We start from the raw sequence: 8827 nt of genomic DNA on the forward strand, positions 1-8827 counted from the left end.
CAAAACATTCAAAAAACTTGGCAAAACACCATAAAAACAAATCAAAACCAACCAAAACATTCCAAAAAACCTGACAAAATATTTTAGAACATGCCAAAACTGATCAAAACATTCTGAAAAGATGCCAAAATACTAGAAAACCAGTCAGAAGTGATCGAAACATTCAATAACTTGCCAAAACATAATCAAAACGAAAGCAAACCAAACATTCCAAATACATGCCAAAACATTCCAAATACCTGCCAAAATATTTTAAAACCCGCCAAAAGGAATCCAAACATTCCAAAACCTGCCAACACAATAAAAACAACACAAGAGAAAACAAAACACTCTAAAACACCACCAAAACATTCCGAAAACCTGCCAAAACATCATAAAAAAGCCCAAAAGAAAACAAACTAGAAGAGGAACAAGGCAACATATTGGCAAGCAAGAGACGGAGAGCGCGGCACCTTCTAGGAGGCCAAGAAGGAAGCCGCACAACACCTGCACTGTGTCTGCACCTTTCAAACTGCTAGAAGATAGTGGCTTGCCACTGGCCTGCCTCTTCATTTGCCACTAGCATTGGAATGGAAGGTATTCTTGGACAACTTTGCTGTGCTTGCTGCTAGTTCTGCCCCAGCCTACCATAGATAACCTTGCTCTTCCCTGTAGGCTCTGAGATGCCAAGAACTTGTCAACTTCAAAGGGCGGGCCGGGCTACATCTACTCAGCTGGCACACTTTCTCCTTGCTAGACCTAGTGGGAAAGCATTTTGCTGAGATGCAGAAGGCAAGAAATGCAGAATACGGAGATGCGGAGCTGTCCCAAGTGCCGCTGCCAGACATTTTTCGGCAGAAGGAGCGCCCCGGAGCGCACCGCAACCGGCACCGTCATCTCTGCGCAAAGAGCCAAAATATTTTCAAATCCGCCAAAACTAATCCAAAAATATTTTCAAACCCGCCAAAATAGAAAACCAGACAGAAGTGATCAAAACATTTAAAAATCCTGACAAAACATGATCAAGCCCACCAAAGCTCATCCAAACACACCAAAAACTGGGCTAAACATAATCAAAACAAATCAAAACCTTCTAAAATCCTGCCAAAATATTTCAAAACCCGTCAAAGCTAATCAAAACATTCCGAATACCCGCCAAAACATTCCAAATACCCGCCAAAATATTTTAAAACTCGCCAAAATGAATCCAAACATTCCAAAACCTGCCAACACAATAAAAACAACTCAAGAGAATACAAAACCTTCTAAAACCCCACCAAAACATTCCGAAAACCCGCCAAAACATCATAAAAACAAATCAAAACCAACCAAAATATTCCGAAAACTCGCCAAAATAATTTAGCCCCGCAAAACTGATCCAAACATTCTGAAAAGATGCCAAATCATTAGAAAACCAGCCAGAACTGATCAAAACATTCAAAAAACTTGGCAAAACATCATCAAAACAAATCAAAACCAACCAAAACATTCCAAAAACCAGCCAAAATATTCCGAAATCTGGCCAAAACATCATCAAAACAAATCAAAACCAACCAAAACTTTCCAAAAACCCGACAAAATATTTTAAAACCTGCCAAAACTGATCAAAACATTCTGAAAATATGCCAAAATACTAGAAAACCAGTCAGAAGTGATCGAAACATTCAATAACTTGCCAAAACATAATCAAAACAAATGAAAGCAAACCAAAACATTCCAAATACACGCCAAAATATTTTAAAACCCGCCAAAATGAATCCAAACATTCCAAAACCTGCCAACACAATAAAAACAACACAAGAGAAAACAAAACATTCTAAAACACCACCAAAACATTCCGAAAACCTGCCAAAACATCATCAAAACAAATCAAAAGAAACCAAACAATAAGAGGAACACGGCAACATATTGGCAAGCAAGAGACGGAGAGCGCGGCACCTTCTAGGAGGCCAAGAAGGAAGCCGCACAACACCTGCACTGTGTCTGCACCTTTCAAACTGCTAGAAGATAGTGGCTTGCCACTGGCCTGCCTCTTCAATTGCCATTAGCATTGGAATGGAAGCTATTCTTGGACAACTTTGCGGTGCTTGTACCATAGATAACCTTGCTCTTCCCTTTAGGCTCTGAGATGCCAAGAACTTGTGAACTTCAAAGGGCGGGCCGGGCTACATCTCCTCAGCTGGCACACTTTCTCCTTGCTAGACCTAGTGGGAAAGCATTTTGCTGAGATGCAGAAGGCAAGAAATGCAGAATACGGAGATGCGGAGCTGTCCCAAGTGCCGCTGCCAGGCGTCTTTCCGCAGAAGGAGCGCCCTGGAGCGCACCGCAACCGGCACCGTCATCTCTGCGCAAAGAGCCAAAATATTTTCAAATCCGCCAAAACTAATCCAAAAATATTTTCAAACCCGCCAAAATAGAAAACCAGACAGAAGTGATCAATACAGATAAAAAAACCTGACAAAACATGATCAAGCCCACCAAAGCTAATCCAAACACACCAAAAACAGGGCTAAAAATTATCAAAACAAATCAAAACCTTCTAAAACCCCACCAAAATATTTCAAAACCCATCAAAACTAATCAAAACCTTCCGAATACCCGCCAAAACATTCAAAATACCCGACAAAATATTTTAAAACCCGCCAAAATGAATCCAAACATTCCAAAACCTGCCAACACAATAAAAACAACTCAAGAGAATACAAAACCTTCTAAAACCCCATCAAAACATTCCGAAAACCCGCCAAAACATCATAAAAACAAATCAAAACCAACCAAAATATTCCGAAAACACGGCAAAATAATTTAGACTCGCAAAACTGATCCAAACCTTCTGAAAAGATGCCAAGACATTAGAAAACCAGCCAGAACTGATCAAAACATTCAAAAAACTTGGCAAAACATCATCAAAACAAATCAAAACCAACCAAAACATTCCAAAAACCAGCCAAAATATTCCGAAATCCGGCCAAAACATCATCAAAACAAATCAAAACCAACCAAAACATTCCAAAAACCCGACAAAATATTTTAGAACCAGCCAAAACTGATCAAAACATTCTGAAAAGATGCCAAAATACTAGAAAACCAGTCAGAAGTGATCGAAACATTCAATAACTTGCCAAAACATAATCAAAACAAATGAAAGCAAACCAAAACATTCCAAATACACACCAAAATATTTTAAAACCCGCCAAAAGGAATCCAAACATTCCAAAACCTGCCAACACAATAAAAACAACACAAGAGAAAACAAAACATTCTAAAACACCACCAAAACATTCCGAAAACCTGCCAAAACATCATCAAAACAAATCAAAAGAAACCAAACAATAAGAGGAACACGGCAACATATTGGCAAGCAAGAGACGGAGAGCGCGGCACCTTCTAGGAGGTGAAGAAGGAAGCCACACAACACCTGCACTGTGTCTGCACCTTTCAAACTGGTAGAAGATAGTGGCTTGCCACTGGCCTGCCTCTTCAATTGCCATTAGCATTGGAATGGAAGCTATTCTTGGACAACTTTGCTGTGCTTGTACCATAGATAACCTTGCTCTTCCCTTTAGGCTCTGAGATGCCAAGAACTTGTCAACTTCAAAGGGCGGGCCGGGCTACATCTACTCAGCTGGCACACTTTCTCCTTGCTAGACCTAGTGGGAAAGCATTTTGCTGAGATGCAGAAGGCAAGAAATGCAGAATACGGAGACGCGGAGCTGTCCCAAGTGCCGCTGCCAGGCGTCTTTCCGCAGAAGGAGCGCCCCGGAGCGCACCGCAACCGGCACCGTCATCTCTGCGCAAAGAGCCAAAATATTTTAAAGCCCACCAAAACTAATCCAAAAATATTTTCAAACCCGCCAAAATAGAAAACCAGACAGACGTGATCAAAACATTTGAAAAAACCTGACAAAACATGATCAAGCCCACCAAAGCTAATCCAAACACACCAAAAACTGGGCTAAACATAATCAAAACAAATCAAAACCTTCTAAAAACCCGCCAAAATATTTCAAAACCCGTCAAAACTAATCACAACATTTCGAATACCAGCCAAAATATTCCAAAAACCTGCCAAAATAATTTAGACCCGCAAAACTGATCCAAACCTTCTGAAAAGATGCCAAAACATTAGAAAACCAGCCAGAACTGATCAAAACATTCAAACAACTTGGCAAAACACCATAAAAACCAATCAAAACCAACTAAAACATTCCAAAAACCAGCCAAAATATTCTGAAATCCGGCCAAAACATCATCAAAACAAATCAAAACCAACCAAAACATTCCAAAAACCCGACAAAATATTTTAAAACCTGCCAAAACTGATCAAAACATTCTGAAAAGATGCCAAAATACTAGAAAACCAGTCAGAAGTGATCGAAACATTCAATAACTTGCCAAAACATAATCAAAACAAATGAAAGCAAACCAAAACATTCCAAATACACGCCAAAATATTTTAAAACCCGCCAAAAGGAATCCAAACATTCCAAAACCTGCCAACACAATAAAAACAACACAAGAGAAAACAAAACATTCTAAAACACCACCAAAACATTCCGAAAACCTGCCAAAACTTCATCAAAACAAATCAAAAGAAACCAAACAATAAGAGGAACACGGCAACATATTGGCAAGCAAGAGACGGAGAGCGCGGCACCTTCTAGGAGGTGAAGAAGGAAGCCACACAACACCTGCACTGTGTCTGCACCTTTCAAACTGGTAGAAGATAGTGGCTTGCCACTGGCCTGCCTCTTCAATTGCCATTAGCATTGGAATGGAAGCTATTCTTGGACAACTTTGCTGTGCTTGTACCATAGATAACCTTGCTCTTCCCTTTAGGCTCTGAGATGCCAAGAACTTGTCAACTTCAAAGGGCGGGCCGGGCTACATCTACTCAGCTGGCACACTTTCTCCTTGCTAGACCTAGTGGGAAAGCATTTTGCTGAGATGCAGAAGGCAAGAAATGCAGAATACGGAGATGCGGAGCTGTCCCAAGTGCCGCTGCCAGGCGTCTTTCCGCAGAAGGAGCGCCCTGGAGCGCACCGCAACCGGCACCGTCATCTCTGCGCAAAGAGCCAAAATATTTTCAAATCCGCCAAAACTAATCCAAAAATATTTTCAAACCCGCCAAAATAGAAAACCAGACAGAAGTGATCAATACAGTTAAAAAAACCTGACAAAACATGATCAAGCCCACCAAAGCTAATCCAAACACACCAAAAACAGGGCTAAAAATTACCAAAACAAATCAAAACCTTCTAAAACCCCACCAAAATATTTCAAAACCCATCAAAACTAATCAAAACCTTCCGAATACCCGCCAAAACATTCCAAATACCCGCCAAAATATTTTAAAACCCGCCAAAATGAATCCAAACATTCCAAAACCTGCCAACAAAATAAAAACAACTCAAGAGAATACAAAACCTTCTAAAACCCCACCAAAACATTCCGAAAACCCACCAAAACATCATAAAAACAAATCAAAACCAACCAAAATACTCCGAAAACACGGCAAAATAATTTAGACTCGCAAAACTGATCCAAACCTTCTGAAAAGATGCCAAAACATTAGAAAACCAGCCAGAACTGATCAAAACATTCAAAAAACTTGGCAAAACATCATCAAAACAAATCAAAACCAACCAAAACATTCCAAAAACCAGCCAAAATATTCCGAAATCCGGCCAAAACATCATCAAAACAAATCAAAACCAACCAAAACATTCCAAAAACCCAACAAAATATTTTAAAACCTGCCAAAACTGATCAAAACATTCTGAAAAGATGCCAAAATACTAGAAAACCAGTCAGAAGTGATCGAAACATTCAATAACTTGCCAAAACATAATCAAAACAAATGAAAGCAAACCAAAACATTCCAAATACACGCCAAAATATTTTAAAACCCGCCAAAAGGAATCCAAACATTCCAAAACCTGCCAACACAATAAAAACAAGACAAGAGAAAACAAAACATTCTAAACCCCAACCAAAACATTCCGAAAACCTGCCAAAACTTCATCAAAACAAATCAAAAGAAACCAAACAATAAGAGGAACACGGCAACATATTGGCAAGCAAGAGACGGAGAGCGCGGCACCTTCTAGGAGGTGAAGAAGGAAGCCACACAACACCTGCACTGTGTCTGCACCTTTCAAACTGGTAGAAGATAGTGGCTTGCCACTGGCCTGCCTCTTCAATTGCCATTAGCATTGGAATGGAAGCTATTCTTGGACAACTTTGCTGTGCTTGTACCATAGATAACCTTGCTCTTCCCTTTAGGCTCTGAGATGCCAAGAACTTGTCAACTTCAAAGGGCGGGCCGGGCTACATCTACTCAGCTGGCACACTTTCTCCTTGCTAGACCTAGTGGGAAAGCATTTTGCTGAGATGCAGAAGGCAAGAAATGCAGAATACGGAGACGCGGAGCTGTCCCAAGTGCCGCTGCCAGGCGTCTTTCCGCAGAAGGAGCGCCCTGGAGCGCACCGCAACCGGCACCGTCATCTCTGCGCAAAGAGCCAAAATATTTTCAAATCCGCCAAAACTAATCCAAAAATATTTTCAAACCCGCCAAAATAGAAAACCAGACAGAAGTGATCAATACAGATAAAAAAACCTGACAAAACATGATCAAGCCCACCAAAGCTAATCCAAACACACCAAAAACAGGGCTAAAAATTATCAAAACAAATCAAAACCTTCTAAAACCCCACCAAAATATTTCAAAACCCATCAAAACTAATCAAAACCTTCCGAATACCCGCCAAAACATTCAAAATACCCGACAAAATATTTTAAAACCCGCCAAAATGAATCCAAACATTCCAAAACCTGCCAACACAATAAAAACAACTCAAGAGAATACAAAACCTTCTAAAACCCCATCAAAACATTCCGAAAACCCGCCAAAACATCATAAAAACAAATCAAAACCAACCAAAATATTCCGAAAACACGGCAAAATAATTTAGACTCGCAAAACTGATCCAAACCTTCTGAAAAGATGCCAAGACATTAGAAAACCAGCCAGAACTGATCAAAACATTCAAAAAACTTGGCAAAACATCATCAAAACAAATCAAAACCAACCAAAACATTCCAAAAACCAGCCAAAATATTCCGAAATCCGGCCAAAACATCATCAAAACAAATCAAAACCAACCAAAACATTCCAAAAACCCGACAAAATATTTTAGAACCAGCCAAAACTGATCAAAACATTCTGAAAAGATGCCAAAATACTAGAAAACCAGTCAGAAGTGATCGAAACATTCAATAACTTGCCAAAACATAATCAAAACAAATGAAAGCAAACCAAAACATTCCAAATACACACCAAAATATTTTAAAACCCGCCAAAAGGAATCCAAACATTCCAAAACCTGCCAACACAATAAAAACAACACAAGAGAAAACAAAACATTCTAAAACACCACCAAAACATTCCGAAAACCTGCCAAAACATCATCAAAACAAATCAAAAGAAACCAAACAATAAGAGGAACACGGCAACATATTGGCAAGCAAGAGACGGAGAGCGCGGCACCTTCTAGGAGGTGAAGAAGGAAGCCACACAACACCTGCACTGTGTCTGCACCTTTCAAACTGGTAGAAGATAGTGGCTTGCCACTGGCCTGCCTCTTCAATTGCCATTAGCATTGGAATGGAAGCTATTCTTGGACAACTTTGCTGTGCTTGTACCATAGATAACCTTGCTCTTCCCTTTAGGCTCTGAGATGCCAAGAACTTGTGAACTTCAAAGGGCGGGCCGGGCTACATCTACTCAGCTGGCACACTTTCTCCTTGCTAGACCTAGTGGGAAAGCATTTTGCTGAGATGCAGAAGGCAAGAAATGCAGAATACGGAGACGCGGAGCTGTCCCAAGTGCCGCTGCCAGGCGTCTTTCCGCAGAAGGAGCGCCCCGGAGCGCACCGCAACCGGCACCGTCATCTCTGCGCAAAGAGCCAAAATATTTTAAAGCCCACCAAAACTAATCCAAAAATATTTTCAAACCCGCCAAAATAGAAAACCAGACAGACGTGATCAAAACATTTGAAAAAACCTGACAAAACATGATCAAGCCCACCAAAGCTAATCCAAACACACCAAAAACTGGGCTAAACATAATCAAAACAAATCAAAACCTTCTAAAAACCCGCCAAAATATTTCAAAACCCGTCAAAACTAATCACAACATTTCGAATACCAGCCAAAATATTCCAAAAACCTGCCAAAATAATTTAGACCCGCAAAACTGATCCAAACCTTCTGAAAAGATGCCAAAACATTAGAAAACCAGCCAGAACTGATCAAAACATTCAAACAACTTGGCAAAACACCATAAAAACCAATCAAAACCAACTAAAACATTCCAAAAACCAGCCAAAATATTCTGAAATCCGGCCAAAACATCATCAAAACAAATCAAAACCAACCAAAACATTCCAAAAACCCGACAAAATATTTTAAAACCTGCCAAAACTGATCAAAACATTCTGAAAAGATGCCAAAATACTAGAAAACCAGTCAGAAGTGATCGAAACATTCAATAACTTGCCAAAACATAATCAAAACAAATGAAAGCAAACCAAAACATTCCAAATACACGCCAAAATATTTTAAAACCCGCCAAAAGGAATCCAAACATTCCAAAACCTGCCAACACAATAAAAACAACACAAGAGAAAACAAAACATTCTAAAACACCACCAAAACATTCCGAAAACCTGCCAAAACTTCATCAAAACAAATCAAAAGAAACCAAACAATAAGAGGAACACGGCAACATATTGGCAAGCAAGAGACGGAGAGCGCGGCACCTTCTAGGAGGTGAAGAAGGAAGCCA

Source organism: Passer domesticus, chromosome 6 (genome assembly GCF_036417665.1).
Source record: "Passer domesticus isolate bPasDom1 chromosome 6, bPasDom1.hap1, whole genome shotgun sequence".
Lineage (NCBI taxonomy): Eukaryota > Metazoa > Chordata > Aves > Passeriformes > Passeridae > Passer > Passer domesticus.